This window comes from Opisthocomus hoazin, chromosome 4 (genome assembly GCF_030867145.1).
Source record: "Opisthocomus hoazin isolate bOpiHoa1 chromosome 4, bOpiHoa1.hap1, whole genome shotgun sequence".
NCBI lineage: Eukaryota > Metazoa > Chordata > Aves > Opisthocomiformes > Opisthocomidae > Opisthocomus > Opisthocomus hoazin.
In genome coordinates this window covers 34,601,521-34,615,686 of record NC_134417.1, presented here as the reverse complement: position 1 = coordinate 34,615,686, position 14,166 = coordinate 34,601,521, and positions in this window count along the sequence as shown.

The window sequence follows — 14,166 nt, the reverse complement described above, 5'->3', positions numbered from 1 at the left end:
TATTGGGACTGCAGAACTACAAGAAGGTGTTGACAAGCCCAACATTGTGGAAGAGGGATAAAAAAAAAGTGAGGGCACGTGTGTGTCCCTGTATGACCATCACATTCATGTTTAGAACCCCCAGATCTGCGTGTCAAGGTTATTTTCATTCTGTTGGCTAGGTTGTTCTCATCTTGAGAAAAATGCCTTTGCTTCTTTTCTGGCTTCTTTTTATTCCATTTGGAATCAAATTAACAAATTCCTTTTCTTTAATATTGATTATTAGGGTGTTTTGTGATTGTATCCAATGTAAAATTTATTGCTTTGGCTTCAGCACCATTTCAGAACATAGCCGTTTTGTACATTGCTACGTGTGCAGTTCATTAGAAAAGCCATCTGGCCCACCCTAGGCATGATGTGCCCAACTTGGAGTGCGACAGAGTTGTGTGTGAAAGATAAGTGGATAAGTGTGTGTAGCCCTCTTGGAATTCCATCAGCTGTACCTCCTGCTTCACATCTGCTTCTTGTCCCATTATTTTTTCCCTTCTGTAGTGGAGAAAAAAATTATGATTTATGTTTGTGCTTTAAAAAAAAACAACAACCTTCTCATTTTTTTGATAATCAATCAGCAGCATTGGGACTCTTGACTGCCTTCTGTCCTTTTGTAAACCTCAGACTTAAGTAACAGAGGTCTCTTTCCTTAAAGTATCCGTAGCATAGAGTAAACTCAAAGATTTTCCTTTTCCCTGTTTTTGAGAGTTCAGGAACATTGCATGTTATGTGGTCCCAGGCAAAAAGTTTTTCCTTGGAGACCACAATATCTGAACATCCGTGCTCCTGGTGGGTAGCATTAGGGTGAGGATGGAGAGAAAGTGAATGTAAGAGAGTGAAAAAAAATGTAGAAAAAAACTCTGCTGGCCATCAGACTTCCACTTGTGATCTGTTGCTGCTTTTTGTTTTTCTTTTCTTGTTTTTAAAGCAACACCTGTCTTTCTTCTGAGAAGAAAATGAATCAGTGTGTTGTTTGTTTTATTCTTTTGAAATAATGTGACGAGCATTAGTCTTCTCAGTAAGACTGATATTCAGTCCTTGATATTTGCAAAAGAGCCCATAATCCTCATTCCTGAGGGGCAGCTAATATAGCCAATTTACAAACAATGGAAAGAACAGAAAGAGATGGGTCACTATTTTCAAGGTATTATTCTCACTTGTACAGATTGAAGAGGAACTAACTGGAATTCTTATTTTGATTGCGTGTTTTTTTAACCTGCTCAGATTAAGAAGTATTGATCTGGATGATTTTCTCTTGTGAAAACCCAGTGATACTAAGAAGGCCAGCTGAGAATAGCTAACAGTCAGCTTTGAAGTGTCAATGGTAGAATATTGCCTACTTATAGTACTTATCACTCACCCCAAGTAAATCAGTAAGTTTATGTGTTTTTTTAATGTTGTTTTCATGATATTCTAAAACAGGAGGTAACAGAGGTGCTGAAGAATTGAGACTCGACAAGAAAAGAGGAAGTGCTCATAATTATTTTTCAAGGATATTTACCGTCTTTGTTTAACTTCAAGTTGGAGACAAAAACAAGAATCAGGCCTGAGTGTAACAGTTTGTGAAGGGTTCAGTCACTGTAGGATACTGGGGATCTTTCTTTTCCCTCACTACTTCTTGTAACTGAAGATGGGGTTTCATTGTATTATCTCAGCAAAGGGAAATAGAGAAGGCAAAACTGATTTTCAAGTAGGGTCTGAGATTTCAAATGTAATTTTAATGCTGTTTTATAGGGAGGTTATGATTGTCAGTTACTCGGTGTTTTACACAGCAGCGTGAGGCCATGGTCGTCTTGGCTATCGAAACAAATGTTGCAGCAATGGTAGTGCAAAACCACAATTTCTCTCTCTCTGCAGTTTAGTGGTCATTTTCTATTATTTATTTCAGACCGTATAATTGCAGAAAATCCACTAATTCAAAAGCACGTTGGTTCTCCTTGGAAAAAAAACAGAACTTCACATAAATTTGATTCCAAAAATACCAGCCCATGATGTTTGTTAATTTTTTGTTACCAGTAGTGGCTTGAAGCTGTTTCGTAGAGAACTGATGAAAAGCAATGAGATTTCTTAGTTGGGTGGACATTAATATCAATGGGAAGATGTCTTTGGCAGAGATTCTTTCATAGATAATTGAAAGAGTACAGTAAGAGTGCAGATTTCTGAGATGGAAGTTTAAACAAATAACTTGGAAGCAGACAGGAAAAAAACCAAAAGCGGCAGAAATCATGAAAAAGATACTGAGAGGTACAGAGATGACGGGAGAAAACCGTGTCAGCCATACCTGGGGACGAAGATCTACAGCTGAATAATGCAAAGGCAGAAATACATATGCAAGAATAATAATAACAAAACTTTAAGCTTACTAATCATGATATTAATACTGTCATTTGTAGAATGTTATCTACTATGAGACATTTCTCATGTTTACTAGCTATACCTAGAATACAGTAAAATAATAAATGATAAATAGTATTGATGTTACTCCATCTCCAGCTGTAGATTTAGACTCATTACCCTGCTTGGACTGATGGGTTTCTAGTATGATAGAAACAAGATCTGTGTAAATAGTCAAGCCAGATAATTTTCTAAAAGGTAATTGGCTAATTGGCAGTATTTAACCCATAGAAAAGATTGCTCTATCTGGACTGTTTATAGTACTGCTTATTAGAACTGCACAGTGCTGAGTTCGCAGTTTCACAATGAAGGGTAAAAGAATCTCACATGATTTTGTTGATGAAGAAGCTCAAGTGTGGCAAGTGAAACAACTTGCCCTCATCTCAGAGCCAAAACCAGTAAACCACTAAATTACCCACTGAAAATTTGCAAAATATACATAAAAACTCTCTGCAGTGCTGGGCAAGGTTGAAGACTACTGTTGTGGCAGTGAACTTCTTGAATGTCTTTGAAATACTTCTGACATCCAATCGAAAACTGGCAAGGGTCATAGTTCTGGCTCTTCTCTTTCCTTCTCGTTGCTACACTGTATTAGCAAACAATGATTACCCTGAGATTTTCTTCTCCTGTTTTTTACAGTTCTCCAGAGAACATCATGTGCAGCGACATGCCTGTGTAATCATGACTGTCAGATAACCATGCCTGTGAGAAGGTAGGAGTCCTTTCCATCTTGACTGGAGTAGACAAAGCCAGGGATATGTTTTATCAATTTGTGATTATCAGTTTATGATCAGTTATGATCCAAGCTATACAGCACTTGGGAACTTTTGCTTTCTGTGCTTTGACTGTCTGTCCCTGTACTTGGCAAACCTCTCTGTCCTTACAGCTCTACTTGTTCAACTGTAAAAGCTCTGATGGATATGATACTGCCAAGAATGGACATTATCACAAAGAAAAAAAAACATTTGAGTGAAATTTAATGCTCAAACTATAATGGCCAGTAGTTTGTTAAGGAGCTTGACTTATCATTGAACACTTTCAGGGAGTTTAACTAATGAAAGTGGTTCTTACCAGAAAAGAAATGCTGCTTGTGAATTACTCGGGATAATTATAGATGTTTATTTGGCCCCAGGCCAATCAGATAGGTTCACTGTCTTGCGCAAGACAAAATTGTGTGCATTTGCAGTGTTGCTACTCTGAACACTGTATGGCTCACATGCCACCTGGTGGGCAATCCTTGCAGTTCTGTTATTTCCCATTACTGCTCCTGGTAGGCAATTCATATGCTAGCTATGTCCTGGCAGATATTTCGCACTTCTTCCTTTTTTTGGATTATATGCATGAGGTCTGCGGTGCTTTAATAGCCTTAGAGGAAAAGATGCTACAGTGGGTAGAGAGCATGTCAAACGTTTGGATTCTGTAGTGCCACAGTGGTACCTACCTTCTTTGATGTGGCAGTGGGTTTCCTACAGAAAAGAAGTGGCTCTGTGCATTCTTACGAAGTGTCAGTGCTTATCCTGACAGAACAGCTCTCCCTGCTACTATGTGTTAAAGTCGTGACAAGGACTTGGAGACTTACATTTGAAGATCTAAAAGTTTAAAGAGCAGCATATCTTTATTGCCTTTCTTTCTCAGCAAACTTGTTCGTAATGCAGGCTAGATTATATTTATCCCTCATGAAATTGATTAATTTTGAATGATTTTTTGTAAGAGGAAAACAAAACATCTCTAATGGAGAGTTACATTTTCTACTTGTTGAGATCAGATGCCAGTACTCTTATGCAGAGTATTCAGTCAGGACCATCTTTATGGACTAACTGAAGTCAGCAGTACTGCTTGAAGGTACTATACATACCTCATAGAAATGGGTGACAAAATTTGTTACTACCTGGATACTCTTATTGTAAAAAGAAGAAAGTACTTTCCAGTGCTCTTGCATCCAGATTACTCTGTAGGTGCTTCAGATTTGTTGTTCATTGTTGTTGTTCCATTGATTCTATACCAGTGTTCTGAGTGCCTTTTCGTACAAGATTTCTGTCTTGGTAAGTTTACTGTAAGAAAAAAAGTAACTAGGATATGTTGTCTGTGGCTTATTGTTTGGGATGCAAAAAAAGGGGAGAAGTGGACAATAGGAAAATCCACAACACTGATTTCGAAATGTGGGCATGGGGATGTCTTAAAGGGGATACGTAAATTTTTATTATTTCACTGTAAAAGAGCTTAACAATATATCTGTCCTCTGGAAAGCAAGCAGGCAAAAGGTATGCATGTGTTTTACAAATCATACACAATAAAAATAACAGTAACATTTGAGTCTTCTTTTACTTGTACAATTTGAGAGGAACTTCACTGAGAGCAGTCAAATGGCACTAGGAATCCGGAGAATCTCAACATCTCACAGGAATTTATCAACATGTGATTCTAGAACTATTTTATTCATGGGGGTTTTTGTTTACATCAAGAAACTCTTGTGTAAATGAGGATGGCTAGAACAGAAGTAGGTGTGTTGTGGAAGCTGTAGTTTCTAAAGTTTTAGTGACCCACTAAGCTAAATTTAGCTTTTATCATGTAAAACAGACCATACTTAACATTTTTCATCTAAACACAATTCAAGATAATGACCACAGTTAATTTTAGTATTGTAGTGTACTTCTGATTAGATTAAGAAGATATTTAATTTTCTCTAATATTTTTTACAGTCAGAGGCTTGTTCATATACAGCATGTCATTGTCTGATGAGAATTTTCAGGCTAGGACAACAGTTTTGCACTGGAAGTGTTCACTGGTGTCTGAAGGATGCACGGTGTCTTTCTAGCAATTTTCCCTTTCATTTACTACTTGGTAGGTTTTGGTGGCCAGTAAGTTAGGGGGAAATAGGTATTTATTTAATGTTGGACAGAAGGAAAATTGTTGATGTTCTTCACATTCTGTGTGTACAGCATATACAGGCTTCCGGGGTGAATCCAGTGTCAACTTCTTTTGTTTCTGTCTGGTGAAATCTTTAGTCATGAGCAGCTGATGTATTAGAACACCTAATCCATAAAAACCATTTCAGTTATGCGGTTTATTTGGTTTGGTTTGGATTTTTTTGTGCTCTGGGGAATCATGGCCAAAGAAATATCCTTTTGAGGAAGCAGAACTGTTGGACATCATTTTCAGCAGGCTTGGAATGGTTCTCAGGAGTATGCTGTGCTCCAGCCAATCCTAAACTAACATGAATATCTAGTTCCTCACCAAAGGCTGCTTGGTCCTAGTAGGGTGCCTAAGGCTGATGGGTAGATGTATTATATATTTTGCTGCCCAGAATTTGTACTGTTCGTAGTGACGTAGTGCACCTAACAGACATACAAGGTCTTACAGTATGTGGGTAGTATACCCTTCTTTAATATTGCCATTTTTCTCATGAGGGGAGACCATGCCTTTTTTACTTCAAGACTGAAGACACAACAAAGTTGTGTGGTTATTTCTATCCCAGTCATGGAATGAGGCAAACCCCATTGGACAGAATTGTGATGCAGAGTGAATTCAATAACTGAGTCAAGTCAGCCTGTCCATTTCCCACCTGTGGCTGCACAGAACACACACAATTAATATGGATATTATATATGGAGCTGAAGCATCATCCTCTAAGCATGATATTTTACGCAAAAGCAAATGATCCAGAAAGTGGCAGTTTCTGATGAAGATGATTAAGGCATATGACTAGTTGAACAAGCTTGTCTTCATTTCCAGAGAGATAAGAAGTTTTCTGTAAAAGTCTGTTTCCATCTTTCTGCAAGTGGCGTTTCTTCAACTGTAACCCATACTTACTCTTTGAGGTTTTTAGGATTAAAAAAATACAGCAAAAAAAATCAGCGCCCATTTCTTTCCCTGATGTGTTTGAAAGCAGGCCTATGACTGTATTATAAATGGATTGATTGAAGCCCATTTCTTTCCCCCCCCCAGCTTTCAACCATGCATTTTAATGTTCAACAATTTGTCTCATTTTTAATCTGACTGGGACTCAAGAATAATTTCAAGATAAGGGCAATGTTGGCGTATGAGCAAATGAATATAAGCCAACCATAAATATGTTTTGGCTGGAAACTAAAAGAAAGTTGTTGACCATTAAAATGTTCTGATTCAGTTTTCCAAAAGGAAAAAAAATGGAAAAACTTAACAAATTTTAAGGTGGAATTCTTGAAATCATGAGGAGTTGAAATTGATACATCAGGAAATCTCTGCTGGTCTTTGATTCTGATCAAGAAATGCTTCTCCTACACATGCTTTTGTAGAATTTTTTCCACCACCTGTTAACCTGGTTACTTTCTGGATAACTAAAGTGATGATGGGTCTGGGAGTGTGTAAGTTTTTCTCAGTGCAGGTAAGAGACAGAACCATGAAGCACATTTTGTATCAGTAATCAAGCTTCATGTTAAGATATAACTAACTAAGAAAGAAATGTGTGTGTTTTGCAGATAAACTGGAAACCAGAGTTAGACAATCAATTCTCATTGAGTGTTTTCCCCAATGCTATCATAAAAAGTATTAGTTAGATACAAGCAAGACAGTATAAACTCTACAGGCTCATAGACTCAGTCCAGCTCACCATGAAGCCAATGAGGAATCTGGTCATTGACAATAAAAGAAAGGCAGCAGAGTAAGCTATGAAAGGCAAACTGATCCAAATGCACTTCTCTGTACAGCAAGCACTGACTCAGCGCAAGTGAGGAGCAGTGGTTTTGTTTTGGTGTAACAGAGAGTGTGAATCAAACACCTTTCCCAGCTCTCAAACTGATTTGGAAATACCATGAGCAGTACTTACGTTCATATATAAGTTTTTAATTGTTATTCGCCTCTTGCACAAGCTGAAGAGGGAGGAGTGATTGAGTGTATGTATCCTGTCACCAGAAAGCAAAGGAAGGGATTATTGTGCATCCGTGGAGGGGAAAAAAAAAGTAAATTGCTCTAATCTGTTACTGTCGGTACACCAGCGATGGGTTGACTTTAGGGTCTTCTTAGAAAGCAAAATGCTATATTCTTTTTGTTCAGCAGTCACTCAGAGCCAAAGATTCAGTGTCTCCATTTCTTTTATGTTTTACTTTGAGAGATGATGATAAAATAAATGAATCACAGAATCACAGAATAGTAGAGGTTGGAAGGGACCTCTGTGGGTCATCTAGTCCAACCCTCCTGTCGAAGCAGGGTCACCTACAGCAAGCTGCACAGGACCTTGTCCAGGCGGGTCTTGAATATCTCCAGAGAAGGAGACTCCACAACCTCCCTGGGCAGCCTGTTCCAGTGCTCCATCACCCTCAGAGGGAAGAAATTCTTCCTCATGTTCAGACGGAACTTCCTGTGCCTCAGTTTGTGCCTGTTGCCCCTTGTCCTGTCACTGGGCACCACTGAAAAGAGCTTGGCCCCATCCTCCTGACACCCACCCTTCAGATATTTGTAAGCATTTATAAGGTCCCCTCGCAGCCTTCTCTTCTCCAGGCTGAACAAGCCCAGTTCCCTCCACCTCTCCTCGTAGGGGAGATGTTCCAGTCCCCTCATCATCCTCGTAGCCCTCTGCTGGACTCTCTCCAGTAGCTCTTCATCTTTCTTGAACTGGGGAGCCCAGAACTGGACACAGTACTCCAGATGAGGCCTCACTAGGGCAGTGTAGAGGGGAAGGAGAGCCTCCCTCGTCCTGCTGGCCACACTCTTCTTGATGCACCCCAGGATCCCATTGGCTTTCTTGGCAGCCAGGGCACACTGCTGGCTCATGGTTAACCTGTCGTCCACCAGGACGCCCAGGTCCCTCTCCGCAGAGCTGCTCTCCAGCAGGTCCACCCCAAGCCTGTACTGGTGCATGAGGTTTTTCCTCCCCAGGTGCAGGACCCTGCATTTGGCTTTGTTGAACCTCATCAGGTTCCTCTCTGCCCAACTTTCCAGCCTATCCAGTTCACGCTGAATGGCAGCACAGCCTGCTGGTGTATCTACCACACCTCCCAGTTTGGTGTCATCAGCGAACTTGCTGAGGGTACATTCTAACTCTTCATCCAGGTCGTTGATGAAGAAGTTAAACAAGACTGGGCCCAGTACTGACCCCTGGGGGACACCACTTGTTACCAGCCTCCAACTAGACTCAGCTCCGCGGATGACAACCCTCTGAGTTCTGCCGTTCAGCCAGTTCTCTATCCACTTCACCGACCACTCATCCAGCCCACACTTCCTCAGCTTCCCTAGGAGGATATCATGGGAGACTGTGTCGAAAGCCTTGCTGAAGTCAAGGTAGACAACATCCACGGCTCTCCCTTTGTCTACCCAGCCAGTCATGTCATTGTAGAAAGCTATCAGATTGGTCAGGCATGATTTCCCCTTGGTGAATCCATGCTGACTACTCCTGATAACCTTCTTTTCTTCCACTTGCTTGATGATGGCCTCCAGGATAAGCTGCTCCATCACCTTTCCCGGGATGGAGGTGAGGCTGACCGGCCTGTAGTTCCCTGAGTCCTCCTTCTTGCCCTTTTTGAAGATTGGATTGACATTGGCCTTTCTCCAGTCCTCGGGCACCTCTCCTGTCCTCCAGGACCTCTCAAAGATGATGGGGAGTGGCTCAGCAATGACATCCGCCAGCTCCCTCAGCACTCGTGGGTGCATTCCATCGGGGCCCATGGATTTGTGGACGTCCAGATCGCTTAAGCGATCCCTCACACAGTCCTCCTCGACCAAGGGAAAGTTGTCCTCTTTGTAGGCTTCCTCTCTTACCTCCGGGGCCTAGGATTCCTGAGGGCCAGTCTTAGCACTGAAGACTGAAGCAAAGAAGGCATTCAGTAGCTCTGCCTTCTCCGCATCCTCCGTCACCAGGACACCCACCTCATTCAGCAGCGGCCCCACGTTGTCCCTAGCCTTCCTTTTGCTGCTGATGTTGTTGAAGAAGCCCTTCTTGTTTTTTTTGACATCCCTTGCCAGCTTCAATTCCAGGTGAGCCTTGGCCTTCCTCGTCGCATCCCTGCACGCTCTGACCACATTCCTGTACTCTTCCCAAGTGGCCTGCCCCTCTTTCCACATTCCATGGACCTTTCTCTTCTGCCTGATCTCCGCTAGAAGCTCCTTGTTTAACCATGCAGGTCTCCTGCCTCCTTTGCTAGATTTCTTTCTCAGGGGGATGCATTGCTCCTGTGCATGGAAGAAGTGTTGTTTAAAGAGCGACCAGCACTCAAGGACCCCCCTGCCTTCGAGAGCCCTGGCCCACGGGATTCCTCCCAGTAGCTCCTTGAAGAGGGCAAAGTCAGCCCTCCTGAGGTCCAGGGTTTTGATCCTGCTTATCGCCCTGCTTCCTCCACGCAGGATATTGAATGTTGGAATGGAATTGTTGGAAGACCCCTTGAGAAGAGAGAGAAGAGTAGCCTGGCACATGGCTAGTATAGCTCAACATTTAGGTTTCTGAAATAATAGGCAAGGACAAAGGAATTTTGTTTCAATTTTGGAAGCAAAATAGAGACTACAAATAAACTTTTCTCACAAACTTGCAGCAAAGCACACAGAATCCCCTTGAAAAGATGCTTTTCTTTAAAAAAAAAAAAACAACAAAACTTTTTTTTGGTTTGCCTTTTTTTTAATTTGCATAATTGGCAAGGTGTTATTCCAGTGAAAAATCTGCTAGTACTGATGGGACCTATCCGTATCAACATGACTATATGAATGCTTTTGTCCAACCAGTGTTTGCATTAATTTAAAGGGAATCACTGTACTTTGATGGTTCTTAAATTGCTATCATTGTGATTAGAGTCAGTAAGAAATTCCACACCTTCTGTGATAAAAAAAGAGAAACAGCTGGACAGAAAAACAAAGAAAAAAACCCAGCACAACTGCCTGCCTCCTTCAGTTTCTTGTATGAGCTGCAAAACTGTAGAGTGCCTACTGTTTTTACTGCTAAATGCAGTATTTTCTTTGATTTTTCTGATAATCATATTCTTTCTTCCTAGCTGTTATTTATTTTTTTAAGTTTTCTGTAGTTTGGGTTATTTAAATTATTGTGATTTCTGGCTAACTACAGAAGTTTAGGCTTGATGTTAACTAGCAAATTTCAAATCTGGACCACGCTTGCAAGGAAAAGGCACTTGAAGCCTCTTGTATACCAAGATGCTTCACAATTCCCAATGTGGTTCCACAATTCCTAATGTGGTTATTCTCATGTCTTCAATATGAGTGATCTAGCACGGTGTATGGGAGTAGACACAGAGGTGAAGCAGACTATGGAGGGACCGCAGAATCTCTGTTCTAAGGCAGGCTTCGTCTCCCCCATGTTTCACTGTCCACAGCTGTGCCAGGTACTCAAGGACCTTCTCATAGTCAAAGGAGAGGAAAGAGCCACTTTAGTGGTGCTTGACTCTCCTGATCATGTGCAATCATTTAGTTTAGGGTAACATGAATCTTAGCGCAGGTGACACTGACAATCCTGACTAGCTCCCTGTCAACTGTAAAGGGAGACTAAAGCGGCAAGCTCAAAGTTAGATGTCTATATTCAGATGAATCCTTGCTTGATTTGTGAGAGAGAAGGATGCTATCCTTTTTTTTTTCCTTCCAACCACTTACTTGCTGTAATCCCATGAACTGCTGGCTGAGCAGCAGAGCAAATATTACAGCAGTCAAGGTCTGAAAAGCAAGGCCAACTGAGCTGAACAGAAGACTAATGAACAAGAGATGCACTTTTTCTGGGAAGAATAAATGTTTCAATCATCTGAGTTGTCAAAATGTCCTCAAGGGTGTATCTGTAAATGCTAGAGATTCTTCTGAAACCACCTACATCATCAGACCTGCCAGTTCTACAGGTGGGTGGTTTGCAAGAAGTGTGACTGAGACGTGTCCTGGAGCTGATAGTATCCTCTGTGCCTGCTAATATTTTGCCAGAGAACCTCTAAGCAGGCAGTCCACAAGCTGATGGAGAAGCAGCTATTTGGATGGAGAGCTCCTAGAAAACATGCTATGCAGTATTCACAGCTTCTCAGAATGGTGTTGACATATCCTACAACTCTCATGTAGAGTGGTCTTCACTAGAGGTAGAAGTGGCACACAACTTAATCACTAGCTGCTGTAAGATGGGTGAGTAGAGAACAGTCTTTCAGTCTTCTGTTTGCATCTAAAATTCTCCCACGTTCGCAGACATGTCTGTGGGTAGAACAATGAGACCTTACTTCATCATGAGGTTGGAAACACAGTAGGACTCAGTGCTTTTATCACAGCAGCACTCACAATTAGATTGCATTCCTTTTGGTTCTTAAAGAGATTGCATTCTTTTCAGTTCTCAACCTTTACCAGAGAGATTCAAGGTCTTTTTAAAGTGGAAATAAAATAGCCTGCTCTTCGTCTTTCTTTTGCACAGAGTACAGCCATATAGACTTACAACACATTTCATGGTTTTTGACTGGGATACTGAAGACCTTTCACTGTTCAAAAGTGACAAGTGGTGCTATCAAATACCTTTCTGCACTCAAATAATTTCTACAAAAATGCAGAAATTTCTACAAGATAGTGCTGTATCACTTTTGAATGACACACAACAAAAATGTGTGTACTCTGTAAATTATGAACATTTCTGCTACTAGTTTCATCTAGTTCACCTGTAGCTCTATCATATTTTCTTTATGGGTAGCGAAAGGCATTAACTTGTTAGCTACAGTCATCATGTTCCTTTCATTCCTTTTAAAGTACTTTTCGCTTAGGTTCCTCTGCCTTTTTGTCTTTGGCTGTGTTTCTGATCATTAAATCTTTCATACTCTCTCATACTCTCTGCTATCTCCATCAAAGTACTGACAGAGCACTGTCTGTTCACTTGCCCTGATAGGGCAGCTTGCCTTGTAGGGCGAGAGGGCTACCTTTTGCCAAGTTGTCCATCTGACTTGAAGAACTCCATTTTGGTCTCAGAGCCAGTGGATCTTGTTTGCAGCAGTTGGAATATGGGTGATTTTGGACACTGTGCATAGATTTCTGTGCTGGTTCTATACATGGATAGAATATTTACTTACCTTGTTGAGAAGCTTAATTCACAGAGTCACAGAATCACAGAATGGTAGGGGTTGGAAGGGACCTCTGTGGGTCCTCTAGTCCAACCCCCCTGCCGAAGCAGGGTCACCTACAGCAGGCTGCACAGGACCTTGTCCAGGCGGGTCTTGTATATCTCCAGAGGAGGAGACTCCACCACCTCCCTGGGCAGCCTGTTCCAGTGCTCCATCACCCTCAGAGGGAAGAAGTTCTTCCTCATGTTCAGATGGAACTTCCTGTGCTTCAGTTTGTGCCCATTGCCCCTTGTCCTGTCACTGGGCACCACTGAAAAGAGCTTGGTCCCATCCTCCTGACACCCACCCTGCAGATATTTGTAAGTATGTATTAGGTCTCCTCGCAGCCTTCTCTTCTCCAGGCTGAACAAGCCCAGCTCCCTCAGCCTCTCCTCGTAGGAGAGATGTTCCAGTCCCCTCATCATCCTTGTAGCCCTCCGCTGGACTCTCTCCAGTAGCTCCTCATCTTTCTTGAACTGGGGAGCCCAGAACTGGACACAGTACTCCAGATGAGGCCTCACTAGGGCAGTGTAGAGGGGAAGGAGAACCTCCCTCGACCTGCTGGCCACATTCCTCCTAATGCACCCCAGAATGCCATTGGCCTTCTTGGCAGCCAGGGCACGCTGCTGGCTCATGGTCAACCTGTTGTCCACCAGAACACCCAGGTCCCTCTCCGCAGAGCTGCTCTCCAGCAGGTCCACCCCAAGCCTGTACTGGTGCATGGGGTTGTTCCTCCCCAGTTGCAGGACCCTGCATTTGGCTTTGTTGAACCTCATGAGGTTCCTCTCTACCCAACTTTCCAGCCTATCCAGGTTACGCTGAATGGCAGCACAGCCTTCTAGCATATTCGTATGATGCTTTGAAATCCTTGGATGCCGTGGAGAATAAATCATTGTCTGTTCATTACATGTCACATTGCAGTAATAAATCTACAGTAGTCTAAGCACCTTTCATTAGCAATGCATTTATAGCTAAAAACTCATGCACTGTTATAGTAGTAAGACTTCGGTCTAGAGATCAGGAATTATGTCTTTTATCAAATACATGTATTTTTTCATGTCTGATACTTTCCAAAAAACTGAAAAGGGTCTGAGCGCCAAGTGATTTTCGTGTGGCCATATCGTACAGAAAGCATCTCCAAGTCACCCTGTGTTTCATAAATATTGTGAAAAGGATTTGTGCTTGAGAGGAAAGGGACTTTATCTTGGAAGATCAATCTGGATGACTGATATGACCTGGGTGGCCTCTTACAGTCTTGTTTTCTTACAAAGAAAGATTATCCAGAATGTATTTTGAAAATAAGCTGGTCATTCTAGAATAGATATTTGTATTTTACTTTATATGTGCATGATTTATTAAATACATACCTAACATTATATATTTGTGGGAGGGGGTGATAAGTACACATATATATTCTGCTCTCCAAGAGATAGTAGGCCTGTATGATGGGCTGCTACTGAAGCCCCTGGCGTGTAAATAAGGCAGCTTAACCACAGGCTCCATACAGTTCTGTGGTCTCTTGTTTCAGGTCGTTGGGGTTGTTTTTAGAACCCTCCTTCTCCAGTGAGCGAGCTTTCTATTCTTCAGACTAGAGGAAACACGCATAAAAAGTTTTTCATGTGACATCAGACTGGATGGCAAACTCAGAGGGCATTGTGGTGGTTGTGGCAGGAGTCGTCACATAAACGGTTGTTATCGTCTCTCTTGGTTCCGTGTGTGT